This window comes from Rhipicephalus sanguineus, chromosome 4 (assembly GCF_013339695.2).
Source record: "Rhipicephalus sanguineus isolate Rsan-2018 chromosome 4, BIME_Rsan_1.4, whole genome shotgun sequence".
Classification (NCBI taxonomy): Eukaryota; Metazoa; Arthropoda; class Arachnida; order Ixodida; family Ixodidae; genus Rhipicephalus; species Rhipicephalus sanguineus.
In genome coordinates, this window is record NC_051179.1 from 36,436,840 (window position 1) to 36,462,170 (window position 25,331).

Sequence of the window (25,331 nt, forward strand, 5' to 3'; positions counted from 1 at the left end):
CTCAGGCAGAGGCGGCCAAGCGCCAGCAAACGAAGGTTGCTGTAGCGCGCAGGACGAATCTGTCATATCCTCAGGCAGAGGCGGCCAAGCGCCAGCAAACGAAGGTTGCTGTAGCGCGCAGGACGAATCTGTCATATCCTCAGGCAGAGGCGGCCAAGCGCCAGCAAACGAAGGTTGCTGTAGCGCGCAGGACGAATCTGTCATATCCTCAGGCAGAGGCGGCCAAGCGCCAGCAAACGAAGGTTGCTGTAGCGCGCAGGACGAATCTGTCATATCCTCAGGCAGAGGCGGCCAAGCGCCAGCAAACGAAGGTTGCTGTAGCGCGCAGGACGAATCTGTCATATCCTCAGGCAGAGGCGGCCAAGCGCCAGCAAACGAAGGTTGCTGTAGCGCGCAGGACGAATCTGTCATATCCTCAGGCAGAGGCGGCCAAGCGCCAGCAAACGAAGGTTGCTGTAGCGCGCAGGACGAATCTGTCATATCCTCAGGCAGAGGCGGCCAAGCGCCAGCAAACGAAGGTTGCTGTAGCGCGCAGGACGAATCTGTCATATCCTCAGGCAGAGGCGGCCAAGCGCCAGCAAACGAAGGTTGCTGTAGCGCGCAGGACGAATCTGTCATATCCTCAGGCAGAGTTGTTGTGTTGTTGTTGTTGTTGTTGTTGTTGTTGTTCAGAGGTTCCCCTTACGCCAACCTGTTCTGGCTGAGCCTGGAAGAACGACAGTGACGCACCAACAACCGCACGCACCTTTTAATAACTTTTCTGTAATCTTATACACGGAAAACATGGCAGGTCAGCCAATGTTCTAGCCGGCTAACCCATCCGTGAACATGGTCGTGCTACTAAACAAACATTAACAAGACCAGCTTAAAAGAATAACGCAGTACAAAATAATCCAAAATAATCACGACAAATATGTACATATACGACGTCCAGCGCATAAATATAGCGCAGAGTCTAGGGGCATATCCAATGCGTACAGGGTGGTCACGCATTCGTTCGCGTAAGCACTCGTTGACGTCGCGGCTGCCTTTAATAGACGCTTCTTCCCCGATTTGAGCGAGTTCTTCGAAGCAGACGCACACCGCAGGAGCCGCTCACGGAATCACCTTCACTTTCGCCGACCTCCAGCCTTCTCCTCTTCACCCTAATTAAGTGCAAAAAAAACCACAAGACCTATTAGTAAACACACATGTTCAGGTAAGTGTGACAAATCTAAGCTTAGTTGAACTGAACGTCCTTCAAAGTGTGATTAAACAATCAACACCAGCATTTCTTGTGCACTATCTTAGTCTTTCTTGCTCGGAATATTCACGCAGCACTACTACGTAACACAAGCTCGCGCTGGTATGCGTTCAGGGCTCACACAACGAACGGCTATCGTTACGTCCGCCTCAAGTTCTGACGTCGTATGGTCCTAAATAGTCTACTTGACGCTACGAACCAACGCGTTCTTCGACTTAAACCCCTATAGTTCTGAACGAATAGTAACCGTCACGTTGTGATGAATTAGGCGCGAAATACTAATGCAGTCACACTGGAGAAAGAACACAGTTCTTTTCGTTGGTTTTGTGTTGCCAATTCATCACGACATGGAGCTACACCCGACTCACCCTAACGTCTACGCTACTTCCGCACACGTCAAATTCAAGCTGCATACGGTTGGCAACTGCCCACGCAACGACATTAGTGCGAACATTCGTTGAAAGTTATTACGGAACTGAAGGTATAATTTTTGTGCCCAGTATTCTCCTACGGTGGTAATAGAATGTAGCCTGCAGAAATTTTATTCCGTATGCATCATTCATTAAGAGTTTCGACGTGCAAACTAATGAGCATACGCTTTCGCAATTGAACAATTCAACAGCGAAACCACACGCAAGCAATTATTGGTCCTCAATAGATAATATACACCTCGGTGAATGTATTTACGCACCAGCATTTGATAGTCCTTGAACTCTGCTGCTCTTGGTCCACCATTACTGCAATGGTTGAACATCTCGATTGCGGTGAGAACGCAACTCGCTGACAAGCACGCTCGGTCGTGCAGAACACTTGATCGACAGAACCCCAGAGTACCAGATGGAGAAGACACCAAGTACGCTGGTATGGGTAACCGAGCCGCTGCGAAGCATTGTCGAAACAGCTGAACCCCTGGGCAGCGCAGGACACGTCGCGAATTCTGCTACTCTCCGGATCCTGCGAAGGAGACGAGCACGCATATTTCTGCAGTGGAAAGACAAAACCACACCATTGCTTCTGTAAGGAGAAATCATGCTATACGGTGACTTAACAAAACTCCTTGGAATTGCAAGCCAAAAACCTTGCATTACAAGACTAATCTTGCGATAACAGTCATGTTGAAAATTACCACATTGAGCTCTTTTACTGCAGGAAATTACTTAATCGGGAATGGCTAAGTGAACAGGTAAGGGAGCTTGAGATGTGCTTGAACAACACATAGTCCTCCTACAGGAAACGGTTATGTCAGCAAACGGTCGTAATTGCCATGGGATCTTCCATTCCATGACTACCGGCAATTTGGGAACAGACTTTGCGCCCTCACCAAATACTTACTTTGCGCCCACACCAAATATTTTCGTCCGTTATGTAGACGACTGCTTCAGCATTATACAAGTGTAAGACGCAACAAGTCTCCTGAATCTTCTCAACACCATATAAACAGTTCACTGCAGAATACAAGTTGGATAACATCCTTTCCATCCTCCACGTCTGCATGAGTGAACAGGAACAGACTCTCGTTCGGCGCCCGGAAGGACTCATACCGGCTATTCATGCCATCAGGCTTGCCAGAAGCCTTCCGCTGTTTTATCTCTCGTTTTATCGAAAGCCGTCTCAAAGCAGGCCTTCTGCAGGGCGCACCGGTGTTCCGTCCGTTCCAGGTGTGAGCGAAGCTCTAAACCGCATGTTTACATACGACATTCACAATCCACGCGTACCGTTCAACAAACTGAAAAATCAGCTTGCTAACTTCGGGGATCCGATACACAGCGAGAATTCCCCCTTTTCGACAAAGTACCATGTGCAGACTGCAGCTACATCGGCGAAACTGGCAAGTTCAGGAGGATATTGAAGGAGCGTCAGAGAGAAATCGGCAACAAGAAAGCATCGAACGTCCTGGCTGAGCATGCAGACATTCACGGTCACCGCATCGATTTGGATGACTCCAATACAATAGCTAAGGAGAAGAATCTCGCAACTAGAATACTTCTAAAATTTTTATTCAGTCGACAACACCGCCAACAGGAACAATGGAAATCTGTCCGCTGACGACACCAATTCGCTAAGTCATATTTTAGTATAACAGACGTCTTCTGCCTGCTTTAGCGTGATCAAGGAACCCTTACAAGCCAGTAAACGTCCCTCGTGCGTTTTTGCCTTGACTTGGTTAGTGACCGCAACTGGATAAAGGTGGAAAAGACGAAACTCATGCGCAAAAGCATTAAACAAGTCCTCAGCCTACCCCAAAACACGAGTATCTCCCGAATCGACCAACTATGCATGCACAACGACATCGACGAATTCATCGAGGCCGAGACTACGGCCCAAATGGTCCGCCTCTCCTCCTCCAAGGCAGGCCGTCGACTTTTAAACGAGGCCGGCTTGTCCCCCACACCCCTACCTTGAACGCTCAGTAACTCTCCCGAGAGATGTTCGAGATACCTACATGGTAACCCAATTCCCACCTAACGTCCACCAACAACCCAACAAGGGCAGCCGCCTGCTCCGGGCTCGCGCGATCCTCGACCGCACCGCCGCGATTCGCGACTCTTCCGTACTCGTCGATGCGGCGCAATACGGTAACTCCTCCACCGTTGCACTCGCGTTAGTAGATGGCGACGGAGCCCTACGCTCAGCCGCCTCGGTTAGACTAGCAACGAGCGCCATAGCCGAGCAGGTCGCTATAGCTTTAGCGATGATCGATCCCTCGCGCACCAGCGTCTTCACAGACTCACGCGCCGCCATTCCGGCTTACGAAACCGGCAATATCGCGCGTGACTACAGACATACAGTTTAGTTTAGCGACCCCTTACTCAACTTCCACCAAATCACCTCTCAATATCGTAACAACAGAAGCCAATACCCCTAGCACACACAAAGCTTGAACGCGCGCAAGCGGTAGCTTTTCGCATGCTACAAACGAGATCGTACCCATCACGTTGCCTACTCGGTCATTACAACTCGGACATCACTCCACAATGCCCAGATTGCACAGAAATTTTATTGTTCACTCTCGCACATGCTCTGGCAATGTCTGGCGTTACCTCGGGGACCAGTCACCAGTTAGTTCGACCGGGAAGAGGCACTCAGTAGCTTCGAGCTCCACCCCCAACTCAAGGCAGTCTGGAGGGCCCAAGAACTGGCGGAACGCCACCACGTTCCCGCCCCGACTCGGGCGTCGCCTACGGTAGCGGCTGCTAGGGTGTCCCTCGTGGATTCCCCGGCGGCTTAAACTCCTCAGGACTTGTCAATAAAGTTCTTGATGACTGTCGAAATGACCACGCAAACCATACGATTATTCGGAACTCTGAAAATGCGTCATATTTATTGCAATCGTCCTAAACCTATCAGCATGTTTCTTTAAAGATACACTTTTTGCCAGCTTACAGGCTCGCACTATTACGAAAGCACGTCTTTTGTACAATATGTAAAATGCCACACCTTTTTTACTCCATTGATCTTATGTAGAACACAATACTACGCAAGTTAGTCTAATGTGAACTTTTAGGCCATGACGGAACTACAAGCATGGCCTATATTATAACACTGAATAGCGACAAGCACTAGCCGGACTAAACGCTAACAAGACAAATACTACACGCATAGCCGAAGACTCAATTAAAGGGTGTAACTTTAGTTATGTAAAACAAGTGCTACAATTTTCGCTACGGACGAAAGAAGGGGGAATTTCGCAGGCCTCGTTTTTCTTTGTTAGACAATGTTGTGTTTAACAAGAAATACGAGCCCTTAAAAATTCCCTTTCTTTCGTTCATTCGTAGCGGGATTCTCGTTATGGCCGAATTGATGCCACGTTGTGTCTAACAAAGACAAACGAGCCCTTAAAAATTCCCCTTCTTTTAGAGGTGTGCGAATAGTGAATTTTGAAACCAAATCGAATACGAATCGAATAGTGATGACACCGAATCTAATCCTAATAGAATACTCTAGGGATAGTTTTCCAATAGTAAGACAACCATTTTCAAAAGTCCTACACTCTACAACATTTTAATTTAAACAAACATTCACAAACTTTCACCAAACAACATTACGGTTACTTTTAACCGACCCTAATACCTCGGTTATGAATACCGAGGTAAGCTCGTATACAGCAGCGACCAGAGCCTTCAAAATATTTCGCAACTGTAGGTTTAAATACAGCAGTGACTACCGTAATCATGGTGATACTTAGTCGCTTGCTTCTAAATGAAATTGAGACACCACGCCTACAGCTAAATCTGTCATAAAACTGAGAAATCTGACATTACAACATGGGCCTCTGCACCGAAAGCATCAGTGTTGAAAGCTGCATCTGCAAGAACAATTTACGCAAACAATTTACGCGTCTGTTGTCTATAGTGAAGCTGAGCGCAGCCGTAGTCCCCACCGTCAGTTATTACAAGACGAAGACAGGAAGCGATTAATGCGATGCAGCTAAGTAAAAATTGAGTAGGAGTGGAGTTTTAAGAAGAAAAAAAAACGCCTTCATCCGGTATTCAATTTAGCATAGGTAATCTCGCAAAATGTTGGGCTGCGTGCGTATTGGTAATTCAGTGATTAAAGACGAAAAATGACCTTCGGCTGTTCCAGAGTTTCATTGTGTTCTGGTTCTCCCGTCGGTGCTGATTATTCGAAAACTATTCGAAAAAAAAATCGCGAAGCTTGCACTAAGCCGCGCAAAGCTTGAAACAGCGAAACTGGACATTTCTGAAGACTTGTGGGAAGACGTGAGGCGTTCGCTTTCACACATTTTTATTGATGCGTGTTCTCCGATGGGCAACCACAGATGCTGTCTTCTTGCGGGCCTCCTCTTCTCTCGCGCTAGGCTCGAACGTGCGGAGAGCCCCGCCGCGGTGCTCTAGTGGTTATGGCGTTCAACTGATGACCCGAAGGTCGCGGGATCGAATCCCTGCCGCGGCGGCTGCATTTTCGATGGAGGCGAAAATGTTTGAGGCCCGTGTACTTAGATTTAGGTGCACGTTAAAGAACCCCAGGTGGTCGAAATTTCCGGAGCCCTCCACTACGGCGTCTCTCATAATCATATCATGGTTTTGGGACGTTAAACCTCAGATATTATTATTATCGAACGTGCGGAGCAGCTGAGGCGCAACTTGGTCGTTTTCTCCGAGACGCTGACGACTCGCCATAGACTAATCTGGTTGCTTCAGCTTCCTCTGGGCCTTAGCTAGGTGATGCAGGTTGTTTCAAGGTCGTTGCTAGGCTTTAGTTAGGTGATGCTAGGTTATTTCTACGCTGATTCTCAGCGCAGAGAGTTTCGAGTTAAACCACAGACGGTTACGGACGACATGGATGTCCGAACTCCAGAAACAGAAACTCGCGCCGAAACCAAGCGTTCGCCCCTTTCACATATCTACGGGCACGTCATCGTTGGTGTAGGCCTTCCATCGCTTCGGGTCTTCCCGCAGCCGCCGCTGCCTTTCCCGTTAGCTAGTATTCTCTCGTTGTACGTACTCAGGATCTTCGGCTCGCCGCCGTCGCTTCGCAGCGTTGGGCTAACTGTTGCCTTCATCATTTTTAGTGGACCAGTGGTGAGTAGTGGGATTTGCCCAATTTCTGTGGCACATACCCGTTCATGGTGACGATAGTTTTTTGGTTCGTCGGACAGGGAACGATTTGCTAAGCAGCTTCGCTGTTAAAACATGCGGTATTTCGAATGTCTGCTATTCGATTCGAGTACCAAATCGAATAGAATGCTATTCGAAATTTTCGAATATTGACACACCTCTAGCTTCTTTCGTTCATTCGTAGCGGGGGTCTCGTTCTGGCAGACTTGATGCCTGCATGTAGTATACGAGTGATTACTGTCCAGCTGCCAGCTCGTAAAAAGATCACGCCCTACGTGACGTTAGCAGGTAAAAGATCTCATTCATTATTATACCAACATTAGTACATTAATTGTAATAACATACGAAGTGCCGTATGCGTATGCTGCTTCCGTGTGTAATGTGTACATGTATGTGACGAAATGTTTGCTATGTAAAATGCACTGTAGTACTTTGTTGTATTCCGGAACATGTTAACCGCAGAGTGCCGTTTCATGCGTATACAGGGCGTTTCAGAAAAAAGCACCAAGTAATAAAAATATTAAGCTTAGGTGCTACGCTTCTCCAATTAGCGCAGTATTGTTCTGAGTCATGTCCAGGAATTTGGGACATCAACTAGCGCCATCTGTTGAGTTGGCTGCTGAGTGGCAGCGTCACTGAACGGGACGCTTCACGGGTGCAACGCTTCACGGGTGAACGGGTGCAACGCTTCAATATAGGCTTAAATCACTTCGTCCATATAATCTGGGAGTCCATCTCGCAGTGCGAGAAGTTTTGTTCTATTCCCATAAACTTCCTGGGTTCGAGAACCACTTTAATGTGCTATGTGAAACTCCATGGGAGAGAATTTAAAATTTATATAAAAACAATGCGCCCTCACCTGCTTAAATCATTGAAGTGACCCAATCTTGATTATTCAGTGTTCGAACCTGTGAAGTTTGGCTGATGTTGGCGAAGTTTGTGAGGCTCGAAGGCTCGAGTTTTATGAAAAGATGCATTGCAGCGAAACCTGCAATGCACCTTTAGGAAAAACAACTATTTGCCGAAAACGAGCAACAGGCGCCTCGGCCGGCATTGCGAGTCTCGCCGCCGCCTGTGATAGGTCGAAGCTCCGTGGCATCATCGACGGAATTGTGAAGACAGCTGACGGCGCATTCCAGCAGGCGATGCCGTGTTTTTCTTTTCTTTTGTTGAAATCGGCGTGTAGTTGCTGTTACATGTCGAGCCTGTCGCCACTGTAGGAACGACGACCGAAGATGCTGCCAGCGCCGGTGATGCGGCACAAGAAAGCGTGTCCCAACCGCTAACCTTCACCCGCGTCGGAAACATGGACTGGTACGTGCAAGGTGCATGTTAGTGCTTAATTTCACTGCAGTGAACCGATAGAAATGATACGTTCAGCCATGTATATTATATCCGATAGGGAACAGCAGCATTGGTAGTCGCTTTTAGCCGCGTATTGGCAGGGTCCGCGCTGCGCGCGCACATCGTGCGACAACATCAGCTGTTCGTGAATTTCTCTGCTCAAAGTGCAGCGTTGTTGACGCAATCAGTGTCACACTTCGCAGCGGGCAAGAAGCATGTGATGAGTTAGTGTGCTATCGCGAGAGAAAAAAAAGCACACGAGAGCCGATCTTTGCCGCAGTGGTGACATGTGCTCCGGGCTGCGTTGCAATCTTGCGCAGTGGCGTAGCCAGAGTGGGGGGGGGGGGGGGCACACCGGGCCCGTGCCCCCCCCCCCGCGCTGGCTACGCCACTGCGCAAGATTTTTTTGCCACAGCATATAGAGCACAAAATGACACTCGACCACATCTTCCTGCCCGGCCCCCACTTCAGATCAAGGAGGTGCCCCCCCCGCCCCACCTGAAAAAATTTCTGCCTACGCCCCTGATCTTGCGCATGGATAATTTGGCTCATATATTGCAGTTCTGTTTACAATGTCGTCGCTCTTTCGGAATTCTGGCCAGTACTATAATGATGGTGTGTTGAAATGCAAATGGTATATTTGCTGCGTCATAAGTATGCGACTGTCATGTAGAGTACCCGATTTCGAGATCTCATCGTAAGCCATATCAAAGAGTTTAACACGGAAGCACCTTACGTCCTGGGCGAGGCCCCCCTCAGGTGCGGGAACACAGAAGGAATCGCGTCGCTGTTCTTGATCGTCAATCCCAGCGACTGCATCAGAGACGGGCTTCGTACGTAGTCGCTGTCATGGAAGTGCTTGGAGCACAGCACACTTGCTCTCCTAGGTTTGAAGTCTTTTCTTTTAACTCCAGTGACCCATTTTGCAGCCATCTTCTGATCCCGAGGAAACTTATGCAAATCGATCTCATCGCGACCGAAAGTGTTGCAGCAGCCATATGCCGCGCAGTACTGCGGCATCGCGAGTCCGCTTCAACCCCCGACAAAGACAACTAGTGAATGTCGGACAGCAAAAATCTCTAATCGAAACAAGACAATGGTGCAACGGCAAGAAACCCATGCGAACTGGCACAACTGATGCTTCGCTAGGCAGCAGGTCGCAGCAGAAACAAGGAACAAACCGAAGCTAACAGGCGCAACGGCCCTGCTCGTTCCTGTCGATGACGTCACCTCTCCACGTTTCTCTCTCTGCCGTCCTCCTACCCTGCGCTCCGCGCGCGCAGGGGAGCGTTCCCTCGGCCAAAGTTTGCTCGCTTATAGCGCCGTTGTTTAGTCGAAAATCGGGGGAAAAAACCTTCGCAGGCATGTTCTAAGAGGTCGCAATACCGAATTTGAAATAAATTCGAGAATTCAAAACCGCTTCAGTGTCCCTTTAAGCATAGTTGAGATTCTGGTGTGCGTAGCCATGCCGCGTTTGACAAGATGTGCCGAGCAAAGCGTAATTAATACTAAATAGTACTGCGACTAATTAGCTTCAATTAGGATAATTAGCTCATTAGGCTTAGATTGACTTCGAATGCAAGCTATTCGGGGCCGAGCGTCGAGTGTGCGAGTTAGGCTAATTCAGTTATAATTAAGGCTTGTCTGACTTGGGATGCAAGCTAACCGACACCAAGTCTCCAATGTGCCACTTAGACCTATTAAGCTGTTGCATGTCGGTGGGCTAGTTGGTTTGTTAGCATAGTAACGAAAAAACAGCGCGTGAATACAGGAACGGAAGGGGCACCCACACGAGCGCTGTGTGTGTGCCCCTTCCGACCCTGTCTTCTCGCGCTGTTCTTCCGTTACAATGCTATTAAGCTAATTATTCTAATTGATCCACTTAAGCTAATTATCATACCTGGTGTTGTGATTGACAAGCAATACCCAATCGAATCCGATCAACAACTATAGTCTATACTCGTGATTTAGAATGTGATCCCGTGAACACTTCGTGCATCGGCGTGTGAATGCACGTGTCGACACTTGGCTGGTCAAGCCAGGACCAGTCAAGTGTCGACCAGCTCCCCTCTAGCCAAGCTTTGCGCGACTCAGTGCAAGCTGCGCGAGTTTTGAAAATTAGGTTAACCAAGCAGAATTCTCAGCAAGTGACTAATGTTGATCTACATTCACACCTTGGCATGCAGTGCATTACTAATGAATGGCGACAACGAATTCAACATATTTTATATGTAGGGGTGCAAGCTGTCAGTGTAGGACATAATTAAGACAGATAGATAGCTAGTATCTCAATCAATGCAGTTATAGCACGATAACGGCAAATGATAGAATATTGTTAATTAGCAGCAATAAATATGATTAATTCGTAATCAATGATAATTATTCCTTTAATATAGATGCCATTTATCACTCACATGTGCTACGAGAAACATTTACGAGAGATCACGATTTATAGGAGTACTGCGTTGAAAACAGCGCGAAAACTGGGCAAAGGCTAAGGAAAAAACTACACAAGCGCTGGCACATTGATGAATTATGCAAAGCACTGGGTGCGAAAGAGCCTGATGTAAGAGAAACAAATCACAGAAGGCTGTGTTGAAGGGCCAGTTGCTACATGTTACTGCGTTGAAAACAGTGCGAAAAGGGTGCGAAAGCTAAGAAAACAAAGGAACAGCGCCTTGTGTTTGTTCCTTACCCTTCGTCCCGTTTTCGCGCTATTTTCAACGCAGTAACAGGCACCAACTGGCCCTTCAAGACACCCTTCCGCAATTTAAATGAGTAATTAATTGCGCGGATAGTTACAGGCAAATAATTAAGTGGAGATATATAATAAAAATTAATTGAAGGATAAGATTGCAAAGCATCACATGATATCCTATAGAGAGAGGGTGAATGCATTGGGAGATTCTTGCTAATAAACCCTTTCAAGCAATCCCAGAACGCCCGTGGGAGCGTAGGCACTATGGGAAAAGTGTGTACATCGATCGAGCCAGCCGTTCGGTCGCCCGCTGCTCGTTGGCGCCGTGGGAGCACGAGACGAAAAAAAAACAAAAAAAAACACGTCGCCGCTTGAATATTCCTACTCCGTAAAACACTTCACATATCCGAACGCATCTGCATGTATCTCTACGCATGAAATGTGAAAGGAAGAACACAGTGTAGGTATTGCCGAGCGTATGTATGTATATCGGACGTAGCACTTAAGCGGCATGTGCGTTATCGCGTGCCGATGCCGTCAAGACGTTCTGTTGTCATCATTATGAGCCGAACACCGAATTAATGTTTAGTGTACAAAAACTTGTAATGTACTAGTGTAAATGTGACGTACTGAATTGCCATATACACACCTTTCCGTTTGAGCATTTGGTGTCATGAACACTTTTGCACTTGCTCGCTGTGTTTAGTCGCTATAGCCTATTCAAAAGGTAATATCAGAGTTGCAGCTCATCTTGCTCACGACTATACATATCTGCGGTATACATTCACCTGCTAGCCAACACGCGAAAGCACGACCAGCGTTTCTAAAATGCAACAACAGCAGTTAGTATCGACGAAGGGCGATAAAAGCTTACGGTTTGTTACATATATGGTGCGAATGACGCGCACGCGGTCTAATCAATGTATACTTTATTTTAGTAAACGCCTACTATACTCTTTCGAGTACTCTTTAAATATCAGAGCCTCACCTTCAGCTCGTCGACAGTGTCGACGGACGTTGATTCCAAATGGATCTGCGAATTGCATAGACCGCTCCTGAACTTCATCTAGGAAGCCGAGTTGTATTGTTTTATTTAATTTATGCTGCAGGGGCAGGGGACCCGGCCCGACTCGCACGTGACTGACTTCGTGCTATGTTTTTATTAGTCATCTCTAGAACAGACGAAGCCTCATAGCGGTGAAGAGAAAACTGGGCACAGGCAAAAACCAGATGTATGTACTAAGCAGTGTTGCGGAATGGGCGCCTTCATTCCAGTTCCATTCCGGGGAATTAGAACTTGCCGCAATTCCATTCCCTTCAATTCCTCGGAATGAAAAAACTTAGCCCATTCCCACTCCGGGAATGGCCGGGCAGTTCCATTCCCGTAATTCCATTCCTGTAATTCCTCAGCGTATGAAAGGCATCTGATAGTTTTATCGAGTTAAGAATGAACGCCCCATAAAGCTGATGTCATCACATTAATTATGAACTACAAAAGTACGCAAAGCACGTAACCAAGGTCGAGGGATAGTATAGCTTGGTGACATATCTCGTGCAGTACATACGCCCTACCAATTCCCATAGGGGCAGTTCTCCCGCTACCTATAGTATTTGCATGGTCAGCGTGTTTGGACGAATGGTGTTTTAATATTGTTTAAGCTTAAATGTGTTAATGCTAAAATGACGACATAACGCATTTTTATGCTGACAAAAGTAGCGTTGATGAAGACTAAGCAGTTTTGCCACGCGTCTGGAGCGGTCGTGAATATGGGGAAAACTAAGATTTGGTTAATAGGGAACAAAATCCTCTAGATCTGCCGGTATTAGTTGGAACAGTGCACCGCTCGGGCACCTTGTGCCTTTGCATCGAATATGGAACACTGGGCAGCACTGCTCGTCAGCACTCATGCTTGTCAAGCGCGCCTTTCAAGCATGAATGGGGTGAGGAGGACTTTCTGTGTTCGCCTGTGCGCAGGCATGCAATGTCTTATTTGTCGCAAAGGTTATTTACGTGTGTCAGGTACTAAACTGCTCGTGAGATAAAGATCAGGCTGTGCATAGAGTATTCGCCGCTTTCAGGGGCGTAGCCAGAAATTTTTTTCGGGGGGGGGGGGGGGGGTTCAACCATACTTGATGTATGTTCGTGCGTGCGTTTGTATGTGTGCGTGCCTATATACGCAAGCAAAACTGAAAAATGTCGGGGGGGGGGGGTGAGTTGAACCCCCGACCCCCCCCCCCCCTTGGCTACGCCCCTGGCCGCTTTCGTGTGGGGGTATCAATGGGAACCAACGCGCAGGGATAATTTGTTTCTCCCTTCAGTAGCTGCTGGGATAATGCATTTGTTTGCACACTGACTTATGCCTCGGTTTCTCTTTTACAAATTGGCAGACCGTTCACACTTTTACACGTCTACCCTTGGCTCTGGCCACGGTTACACCGTGGCTCTGGCTAACTAAAGGTGGACCTAGAGAATACGTTATGGCCTTCGACTTCGAAAAAAACATGTACTCACGCCTACATGACTAATTTGAGCATCATATTAGAGTAGTAGCAATTAAGGGTGTCGGAAAATACGTTCCTCCCCAATGCCCTCGCGATGCGCACGCGGGTATGTGCCGAGCCGTAGCAAGAAAAGATGCAAAAAAATTACACCATCTCCCGCTAAAGGGGACCATGAGGCGATGCGAAGCCGGAGCACTTGCACGATCGCGTTCCGTTGGCGTTCTTTGGGCATGCTACCGACCTCGCGTCGTGGAACGCGAAGAGGAACGCTACGCGCGTCTTGTCTTCCCTCTAGCCTGGCCGTTAATTCTCACAGGGCGAGCGGAGAACGCAGCCGGCAGGCGTGCGAGAGGGGGCAGCGTAGGAGAGGAGAGAGAGGGGGAGTGGACGTGCATGCGCTGGTGCTCATCGCGGCGTTGCGCAGAAGACAATTTCGGCATGTCTAGCCCGCGTTTCAGAGGAAGAGTGGAAAGGGGGAGGGGAGAGGGGAAGTGGAGAGAGTATGCGCATGCGCAGTAAGGGTGGTCACGCCGCACACCACCACCACCACCGGATTGAACTCCGGCATAAGATACTTCGCATCTAAAAAAAAAGGATAACGATAATAATGAAATGATCCCACCCCGGAGCAGTGGGAGTGCAGGCTGACCAGCTCGAGACTTCGGAGCAACACAGTCTATATAAGGACAGGATTGCAATAGGCGCGTTGCTTATAAATGTACCGTGGGCCGCGGCGGCTGCATTTTCGATGGAGGCGAAAATATTTGAGACCCGTGTACTTAGATTTAGGCGCACGTTAAAGAACCCCAGGTGGTCGAAATTTCCGGAGCCCTGCACTACGGCGTCTCTCATAATCATATCGTGGTTTTGGGACGTTAAACCCCAGATAGTATTATTATTATATAAATGTACCGTGCTTGTAATAAGCCAAGCCATTTTAAAAATACTGCTTTATTGTTAAATTCAAGGTTCTGACTTACTGATAATTGAAAAGTTTGATAAACAGCGCGTAGACGAAAACTTGCTCTATTTTCGGAAAAAGACGTACTTACATTCACATTCCATTCCGTGCAAAAAGCGCTTAATTCCATTCCCATTCCATTCCGGGATCGCGAAAATGTGGAATGATTCCGGAGTCATTCCAATTCCGGAGTGGGAACTCCGCAACACTGGTACTAAGGGACAAGGAAGGCAAAGTCACTAACAGTATGGATAGGATAGCTTAAGAAGCTGAGGAGTTTTACAAAGATCTGTACAGTAGCCGGGGCAACCAGGACGATAATGTAAGAAGTAATAGTAGACCAGAGGAATCGAACATCCCACCAGTAACGACAGGGGAAATAAAGAAAGCCTTGGAGGGAAAAGAGGCAAAGCCGCTGGTGAGGATCATGTAACATCATATCTGTTGAAAGAGTGGACAGAATGTGTTAGAAAAAGTGGCCACCCTGTATACGAAGTGCCTCTTGACGGTGAGGTACCGGAGCCTTGAAAGAATGCTAACATAATCTTAATCCACAAGAAAGGGGACGTCAAGGACATGAAAAAATGCAGGCCGGTCAGCTTACTGTCCGCTGTCCACAAGCGATTTACAAACATAATAGCTAACAGAATTAGAACAACATTAGAATTCAATTAACCAAAGGACCAAGCAGGATTTCGTACAGGATACTCGACAACCGACCACATTGACACTATCAATCATGTGATAGAGAAATGTGTGGAATATAACCAACCCCTATATATAACCTTCATAGATTACGAGAAGGCATTTTATTCGGTCGAGTATCAGCAGTTACGCAGGAACTACGGAATCGGAGCGTCGACGAACCATATATAAAAATACTGGAATAAATCGTATCTTAGATTTAGGTGCACGTCAACGAACCCCAGGTGGTCAATAATTGCGGAGCCCCCCGCTACGGCGTCCCTCATAATGATATCGTGGTTTCGGGACGTTAAACATCAACAATTATTATTATTATTATTATTATTATTATTATTATTATTATTAACACTTGATACTGGTAGAGTGTTGGTTTATGTAAATTGAATTACCAAAAATGAAAGCTCGAAGCCTTTATATTCAACCTGGTTTAATGTTTTCTCCGCAGTGCATTGGTTTAAACCGCACTCGTCTTAAGCGTCTAGTCGTGTTTTGGATTTCTCAACTTGCTATATGACTGAAAAAAAAAAAAAGGCCTGCACTGAAACCGCAGCACAGCGAAAGCTGGAAGAGCGGCGTTTCTAGAGCCCGTCGTATCCTCTCCTGGGGCTGCTAATACAAGTACACTAGAAAGGTACCCACTACGCCATAAATCGCAATTTTTGTGAAGTTGTGAAGCACCTACTAAGCCATTATTCGTCATTCTGCGGAGAAGCGAGGCACCAGCTACACGTCTGTAAGGCATTATGTGCACTTTGTTGACGCGACGACTGATGACGATGAAGAATTATGGCTCAACCGTTTGTAATGGGTTGGAATCTTTAAACGGCCCACCAGTTATGTAATTTGCATTGGGTGACGCCCGGTCGCTATTTCCCTCTCCCGTCATGCTGTATAACATACGTTGACGTGGGAGAGAGACGGGGGGGGGGGGGCGAAGAACTTTACTGAGACCCCGAGGAAATGGATCATGCGCTTATGGGCTTCCTTGGCAACCAATACAAGTGCTCTTGCGAGGAACCCACTACGTTATAAATCAGTGTAATTTTACTGAGACCCCGAGGAAGTGGATCATGCGCTTATGGGCTTCCTTGGCAACCAATACAAGTGCACTTGCGAGGAACCCACTACGCTATAAATCATTGTAATTTTTGAGAAGTAGGGCAGCAGGCACTGTGGCATTTTTCGTCATTCTACGGAGAGCGTTGGTACCTGCTATACGCATGTAGGGCATTATGCACACTTTGTTGATGCTGTGCCTGATGACGAAGAAGAATTATGGCAGAGTCCTTTGTAATGGGTTGGAAGCATTCAACAACGTACTCGTTGCGCAATTCGCATTGTGTGACGCCTGGTTACAGAATTCGCGTTGTGCGACGCTTGGTGCTTATTTTACTCTTCTACCACGCTATATTGCATATGCTAATGTGGTTCCTTCTGGACATGAAGCCTGTATAGCGTTTTTTTTTTTTTTTGCAAGGCAGTTCCAAGCACCGGCATGGCTCTGAGGTACAACACTGGGCTCCCACGCAGAGGGCCCAGGTTCGAACATCATTCCATCCTGGAATTTTTTTCTTTCGTTTTTTTTCTTATTTCGAGCGATACTGGTTACGGACACCGGCGGCGGCGGCGGCGGCAGCGGACAACTACGGCGCCAAAAACGGCCGGTGAAATGATCTCATAACAGCTTTCGCTGTAAAAGTACAAGGAGCAGGAGAAGCCATTTCTTGACTTGTACCCCGCGAAAATACACACTGCGGTGTAGCTTTTCGCATGTGACAGCAGCGCCAGAAGACGGCCTAGCGAGCAAAGCAAGCAATCCTGCGACAAGAGCATCCGTAATTCTGAAGTGTCCACATGCACATACACGTGGATACTTGCGAATTATTAATAAGCAGATGACAGAACATGCCCAACATTAATTTAGGCAAAACTCGGTGCGTGACACTCCAACGGTAATGATGAAGCGTGTGTAGGGGGTTGTTTTTCACGTATTATTTCTGTTGTCCCCTAGCGTCCTACTTTAATAATTTAAGTGATTTTACTTGCCATAACCACATTGTCATTACGGGGCAAGTCGCAGCGGGGAATTCTGTTATAGGTTTAAACACCCGGGGTTCTTGAACGTGCACCTAGATCTAAGTGAGCGGACGTTCTTGCATTTCGTCCCCGCTGGAATACGGCCGCCATGACAGGGAATCGAACCCGCGACCTCGCGCTTAGCAGCGCCACACTTTATCTGCCAATAGCTCGCACGGTGAGTATGTACTTTATCTCGGCGGCGCTGGAATAAAATTTAGCCCCTTTAGCTCACACTAAGGAGACCACAGTAGCCTATGCTCTGGAGAGACATTCATTAATTAAACTACTTTAACGTTATTAGTCAATTGCATTGTTCGTCCCACCCTCACCCTCAAGCATTTTCCACTTCACCCGTTGTTGCACAGCCTGCGGTATCGGCCCACTCGAGTTCTGGTACCAATGGTATTCGCGCCGCCGAACGCCGGATTTTTAAAATCACGAGCCATTCAACGCTCTCTCCTTAATGAGTGATAGTTACTTAGCACCCTCTGACGGTGCGGTGTGTTTATTGACATTACTGTACAATTGAAACGATGGCAATGAGTGATATGGTAGTCGAGGAAACCGAAGAACTTCATGAACTAAGATTTCTGACAAATTAGGTCTGTAGATTAGTAGGTGAACATCGTGTCTGCCAAGCATGAAAATAATAAAAAGTAGTCCGCGCATCTCGGACGGGGCCACACTTCTTGCGAGACGCGAGTCGCGCACTGCAGCACACTGCTTTCAGCGTCATTGATTACAGCACGTGGCTTCAGTTAACCTCGCATTCCGAGACGCTCATAGTGGTCACTCTAAAGGCGCCGCGAAGAAAAACAGAAAGAAGGTGGGGCTTGTCACGTAAGCAAAACAGAGTACATTGCCTACGATCGCAAGGGAAGGCAGGGAAAGAACTCCGCTTGCAGGCCATCACCTTGGCAAAGGTAAGGGCAGAGTTAATAATACTATCTAGGGTTTTACGTCCCAAAACCCCGATATGATTATGAGAAACGCCGTAGTGGAGGGCTCCGGAAATTTCGATCATCTGGTGTTCTTTAACGTGCACTGATATCACACAGTACACGGGCCTCTAGCATTTCGCCTCCATCGAAATGAGACGGCCGGGATCGAACCCGCGACCTTCGGACCAGCGGCCGAGCGCCATAATCACTGCTCCACCGCGGCGGACAAGGCCTGCGTTGACAGCATTGTTTATCTTCTGGCGGCACGGTAACAGGGCAGTTCAATGCCATCCAAAAAAAAAAAAGATTTCTGAAAGGTTGCTCAGCTTGCGCCAAACATCGCCTCAGCTTGCCCCAAACATCGACCGTTGTCTCACTGTAAACGAACACACGACACAGCGAATAAAAATAAAACGGCTTTTCGAGAACCTTCCAGGTGTCCTTGCTCACATAAATGAAATATTGCAGCTCGTAATCAATACATTAAGCGGGTCCTGACGAGGGGTATTTTAGCGAACTTTACCACGTAAATATAGAACGCGCTATTCTGTCCCGAATAAAGCTGGCCGCGAGAGCGAGGTTCGAAGCCGCGACCTCCAACATTTCTGCAGACCAGCATAGGCAGTCAAACAACGCGGGTTTCTCGATACGTTATAGGAATATAATCTGTCTCATTACTCCTTCAGCAATATTTAACAGAGAGGAGAACGCGGCCTGTGTAGTGTGTCATGCGTATAATGAAGTCAGTGCTTTCCGACGTCTTTAGTTATGTTATTTAGAAACAAAAAGCGCGCTGTTGAAACTAAAGCTATTTTATTAAAACCATTCTTTTTAAGAAGATCATCCAACACTATTCTGCTTGCAAAGGTATTCTTCCTTTCCTTCTGCTTCTTATTGAGCTTTAAAGAAAAATGTCTGTGGCAGCGAATATAACACGGCCAGGCGTCTTCACGTAATAGTGCGAAATGTCGATTCGATAAATTGACGCCAACAAAAATTAGGGACGTCAAGACTCTCTGCACATTCGGAAACCCGCGATCGTCGTCACTACGTCCCAAGCTTGCATTATTTTCTGAAAGTTAGCTTTTTCACATTTACAAAAACAGCAGCGCTAAAGGACGTTCTTGCTTTCTTTTAAGAAACCCGTTGGAGCCAACAACATCATTGGCCGAAATATTTTGGAGAGGCAGGGGATGAGAGGAAGGGCAGCGCTCTCTTTCGAGAGTTCGTCGCCACCAAGCACAGCCAAGCGAGTTGTATACGTGTGCACCCTTTCATTGCAACAGAACTGCTGAATCACAGTCGAGCAGCCCAACCGGCCGCTCGTTGCATGCGTTGCGGTTATCTGTCGGCGACTGAGGTTCGCGCTCGCTGGTTGTAGCGGATGTCGTCATTGTGCTTTTTTTTATGTATTGTCGTGTTCTCAATTCGTGCGGTTACGGCAAGCGTCATCGCTTGCCGTAACCGCATGTTGAACGTTGAAGGTCCGTACGCCACGTGGTGTGAAAAACGGTACACTAGAAGCGATGTCCCGAATTCCTGGGTATGCATATAGCGCACGTCAGAATATTTTTCAAATCTGCCAAGCTCGGTAATTGACAAAGATTGCTTAATGAACTTTTTAAATAGTAGCTCTAGAGAAAAATTTTCAATGCAAAAGTTGTAGCGCTTGTTTAATCTAAGCTAACTCCCCTGCTTAATTTTTTTCTGGCCTTTCCTTAACGAGCTCGAATGTTAAAAAGTACCACGTGACTGCAGCCTAACGCGCGGTGCTTTTAGGGCCCTCAAATGTAAGTTGAACAACTTATCAAGGGCTGCTCCGCGCACGAAGCTCGATGGAGCAGGCTACCGGTGATTGCGATGGACGCTAAATGATGATAAGGGCGTACCGTCTAAAGAAAAAAAATCACACCATCTCCCGCTAAAGGGGACCATGAGGCGATTCGAAGCAGCGTTTCGGCATGTCGAGCCCGCGTTTCAGAGGGGGAGTGACGAGGAGGTAAGTGGAGAGTGTTTGCGCATGCGCAGTAAGGGTGGTCACACCGCACACCACCACCACCAGTTTGAACTCCGCCATAAGATGCTTCGCATCTAAAAGTCCACGAAAGAGCGGCCGCCACGTGTGAGTGAATCTTATCTCGGTCCTTCATCGCGCTGTCACCCTCGCCCCTTCCAATGCCTGTTTAACAAAGTGCTTGACTGGGCTGGTTGGTGCTGCATGGTAGACGAAGAACGAAAACAGCGCTAAACACGGGACGAGAAGAGGACACAAACACCGCGCCGTGTCCTCTTCTCGTCCCGTGTTTAGCGCTGTTTTCGTTCTTCGTCTTCCAATGTGTGTCTTCATTGGTGCGAAAAGAAAAGAAAAAATGCCTACGCTATATCAAATGCTGCCTACAGTCTCATGTGGCATTTGCTCCGTGGCTGCCGCTTTTTTGTTGAAAAATATTTTTTGTTGTTGTTGAAACGGTATGCTCATTTTGTCGCTTAACGTCCATCGCAGTCACCGATAACCTGTTCCATCAATCTGCGTGCGCGAAGCAGCCTTTGATAATTCGTTTACCTTCCATTTCATGGCACAAAGCGCCGCGCGTTTGGCGGCAGTCACGTGGTATTTTTTAAAATTTGCGCGCTTTAAAGAAAGGCCGGAAAAAACTTAAGCAGGGGAGTTATCTTAACATAGATTGAAAAATTCGATGTTCCTGAGCAAGCGCTACAACGTCTGTATTGAAAACTTTTCTCTATAGTTACTGTTTAAAAAGTTCATTAAGTAATCTTCGTTAATTGCCAAGCTTGGCGGATTGGAAAAAATGTTCTGACGTGCTCTATATGGCTCAGAACAATACTGCGCTAATTGAAGACGCGTAGCACCTATGCTTAATTTTTGTAATACTTGGTGCTTCTTAGCTTAAACACCCTGTATAGCATGGCCTTTGAGGCTTGTCGTGCAGCTATTTGCTTGGTCTCGCGCACCACGTATTGTATCTGATTGGGTATAATGATTGGGTTTGTTGCTCCCTACGTCACTGTTTCTGAAACTATGGGAGCGATTATGCAGTACTACACGCGATAGCACTTTGACGCGGCTTTGGTCAGCTTTTTTTTTATAAATTTATTATAAATTTAGTTAGAGCCGGCTATCCCGTCATCATGATAGTAGTATTGAAGAAATACACAAAGACAAGAAAATTAGGAAAAATAAATGAATAAGAAAATAAAAAATCAGAGGCACTTTGTACATATACAATATGTGGCGTATAAAGCATCAGCAGATACTAAGGGCATAGTCCAGTACATATAGCTGATAGAGTCCGTTGAAAGCAATCGTATGTTCAATGAATTAGTCAACCGGTCTTTTCGTTAATCACTTTCCTTGATTTTTATTTTTTTGTGAAAAACGTACAAATGTCCTGTGCAAGTGACAGGTGCGGGAAAAGGTCAGGCAGGCCGTGTATGTGATTTTGCCAAGCTTTCTGAATAGGTTCGACTAGCATCGCGCGGCTTTCTTCGCGATAACATACCTATACCACATTTTGAGCCCATTTCGCTAATGCAGACTATTTTTTTAATAATCGTTAGAACGAAAAAAAAGGATGCATCCTAAGTGCATCAGAAGCCCGCAAAACGGAATCGCAGTCGGCAGCACAATAAGGGTGGATTACTCCTGGTGCTCGCTATCAGAGGGTATATGTCGTCGTGACCGAAAACCGTGACTGCCTGCATGAAATCCCCCCCCCCTCCCCCGCCTTTTTTTGTTGACGATTAGCTTGAGCAATCTGCCTTCTGCCACCATGTCTGCGCAATAGGTCGTACAAAGTTTTCGCTCAACGCGCGGTGCGCATCCGGCACCCCGCTACGTTGGCCACAGAGCTCTCAACTTCGCTGCAGCCGTGAGCTACAAAATGGTTATCGCTAATCGCACTTATGCAATTAAAAAAAGAACACAAGAAAGCGGCTGCATCGCGTTAATGAATGTACCGCTTTAGCGGAATTGGTTCAATTGGTTGCAGAGGTGAGCGAGCTATTAAACTGCAGAGATGCAAGCTGAATAACGACCCGCCGCGGTAGCTTAGCGCGTAAGCTGTCGCGCTGCTAAGCCCGAGGTCGCGGGCTTTGTTTCCGGGCGATGGCGGCCAGATTTCGATAGGCGAAATGCGAAGAACACCCGTGTTCTCAGAACTGGATGCAACTTAATAGTAATAATATCTGAGGTTTTACGTCCCAAAAACATGATACGATAATGAGAGACACCGTAGTGGAGGGCTCCGGAAGTTTGGACCATCTGGTGTTCCTTAACGTGCAGCGACATCGCACAGTACAAGGACTTCTACCACTTTGCCTCCATCGAAATGCGACCAACGCGGCCGGGATCGAACCCGCGACCTTCGGGTCAGCAGCCGAGCACCATAACCACTGCTCCACCGCGGCGGACTTGCAATTTAAGTAAATCCCAGTGGGTATACATTAACCCGGAGTCCCCACTACGGCGTTCTTCAATCGTATCCTGGTTTGCACATGCTTTCTCAGGAGTTATATCATGCAAGCGAAAGATGCCTCGAGAGCATCAGTGAATTAAGATGCCTAAAATTGTGTTGCAGCTCGTCACGTACTAGGCCTGCCCAATATTTCACAAATTCTTACTTAGAAAATGCAATTTGTACGTGAACTTGTACGGTGTGTATGGTGGTTGAAAACAACAACAAAAAAAGCGACACCCGGGTTTGTTTGAACACCAGGTTTTGACCGCAGTCACACCGAAGTGCTGTCTTCTAAATTTCAGTGTATATCTGTGGCCGCCCATGCAGAAAAACGTTGCATGGTCTTATGGAAACACATATCTAGAACATCTTGTACCCGCACGGACAAAATTTACTGGTAAGGAGGCAATATTACGCAGTCATGTATTTGCTGCACCACTGACCACCCGAAAATGACCTTGACTTCGTCTATAATTCAGCTAACGTGCGCATGTTAATCTATACGATGTAACGTCACTTATTCGCTCCTGCATTGCTGAACGGGCGCATTTAGAGGGCGAACTGCTACGTCTGACAAGTATAGCATACCACAAAAAGCAAAAATTGTTGTGCGTGAGGTTGTTGTGCAAGCGCGCCATTCAAAAACAAAAGAAGTGGAAGTTATCGATCACACACATCGTGTGTACCACTGATCAGCTTTCTACATGCGGTCTTGCACGGTTGTCTCCTTTTTCAGAAAGTATGGGAAACATGTACATCATTTCGAAGCGCATCGCCGGCAACGTCGACGGCACTGAACCTGCGGTTAGATTGTTTCAATGTTTGCCAACGGTGCGGCTACATTTATCGGCAGTAGTAACAGATATGTAGCACCATATAAAGGAAACGACGCCAGTACAAAAGTCACGGCGCTGATTTCTAAGCTGTGGAACTCGCAGAATCGGCGAAAACAGGAAGAGTGCAAACACGCGACTACCTTCGACCAAAACTGAAGTGAACGCAACACGGTATCGCGCTCAAGTTACCTTACTCGGTAGGCTTTGAACGCATCTCTTGTAGCCGTTGGCGCAAATGTCACGGTATCGCACTCTAGTTAGCTTACTCGGTAGGCTTCGTGATGTATAGGACGGTAACATGCTAGGTGTCGACGGAAGCCGGTCTAGCCGGAAGAAGCGTCCCAAATTCTTCGCAGGAGCAAATAAATGAAAGAATAACAGGACTACTGCGTATTATTAAAGCACTGCTCTCATCATCAGATTTCTTTCTCTGCGAGAGTAACTATCTGCCGTTTTTTTGTTGGCCCGTTCTCCGTTACTATACTGAAGCGCGTTCCTCATATTCATATTGTGGTTCTGGCACGTGAAACCCGACGAATTGTTATTACTCTTGAAGGCTTTTTGTGCTAATGTCAAATTTCAGTATTACCACTTTACTCTGAACAAATGAAATTTCGTTGCCACCTGCAGCGAAACACGAATGCTCCAACGAAAATATTACAACGCATAACTCACCTTCACTTAGAGCGCTGTTGGTAGAACCATGAGGCCTGGCTCCTGGTACGCAGACACCAAGCCATGCCGATACGCAAATGCTCGATCAGTGAATCGGTCGTCCACGTAGTACATCTGCAGGAAGACGCGAAGTGCCCATCGCGGGAAGAAGCCGTACGAATAGTTGCCAACACAGAGTTAAACCGCTGTTACTTGTAGACCATTCGGCTTTGCCTTTTATACCAATGTCGTTCCTACACGCATGTGCAAACTGCTTCAAGAATGGAACATTCGTCATGCTTTTTTTTTTGGGTTGTTGTACGCAAAGTCTGGTCTGACATGAACGCTATCAGAATCCAGTCGTAATTTATTTTTTTATTTAAATTTTTCGTTTTTATTTGTCCAGCAAGTGTCACGATTTGTTTGGGCTAATCAGCTGCCGATGCTGCCTGTACGCGGGACTGAAGAACAACGCACGCGCTTTTACGTGACCGTAGTATAACTACGTGCAGTTTGCATGTCTTAAAGGAGGGGTGACAGAAAACTTGTGAACCTTTTTTTTTTTTTCTCCCTATCAGTGGCGACAGTCTCCTTAATAACGGCAACGAAACTCATTTGCCCCAGCGCGGGACGAATGTTTATTTATGTGCTCGTATGTTAGGACCTGAGGCAGTTTCGATTTCGAAGAGCACTCCAGGGTCCCGAGACGTAGTCGGCCTACTCGTTAAAGAAGTACTGATAGTAACACACGTGGGCACGTTGATTACGTGGCCGACATTATGCTGAGTGCTGACGTTTACCAGATTGTAAATCAACCAACTCGCGTTCAAAATAATTCTTCTTCACTACTAGATCTTATCTTTATTAGCCGTTCAATTGAAAATTACAATACATCCGTTGAAGAAGGTATCTCTGACCACCATATGGTGTGTCTTACGTGTTCTCTCGAGGTACAAAAAACAATTAGCACTCCAGTTTTGATTAAAGACTTCTCTCGGGCTTGTGATGAAAGTATTATGGATTATCTACTTCATAACGTGGACAATTTTCAAGGACATGATGTTGAGGTACTCTGGAACTCATTTAAGACCTTATGCACGTACTGCCTTGAAAATTTCGTTCCGGACAGAATTAAAAAAACGCGGAAAAATAATCCTTGGATAACAAGGGATATATTGCACCTCAAACGAAAATTAAAAGACTAAAACGGGCTAAATCAAACAACAATACAGTGAAAATGGCACTAGCGAGGTTGAATGAGGCAGTCTATAATGCAAAGCAACATTACTTCAGTTATACATTGCCTAATTT

General features: G+C 46.9%; 1 long non-coding RNA gene across 2 annotated transcripts; it reads right to left on the bottom strand.

Moving 5' to 3' along the window:
• Window positions 1-732: 732 nt before the first annotated feature.
• On the bottom strand, window positions 733-24,170 carry LOC125758386 (uncharacterized). Of its 2 annotated transcripts, none has more exons than XR_007416005.1 (4): window positions 24,042-24,170; window positions 4,285-4,506; window positions 1,935-2,197; window positions 733-1,145 (listed from the first exon to the last, which is right to left on the bottom strand). It is a non-coding gene; the product is annotated as an uncharacterized LOC125758386 (long non-coding RNA). The 2 variants fall into 2 exon arrangements; XR_007416006.1 differs by having other exon boundaries at window positions 733-1,138; window positions 1,931-2,197.
• Between the last annotated feature and the right edge of the window lie 1,161 nt (window positions 24,171-25,331).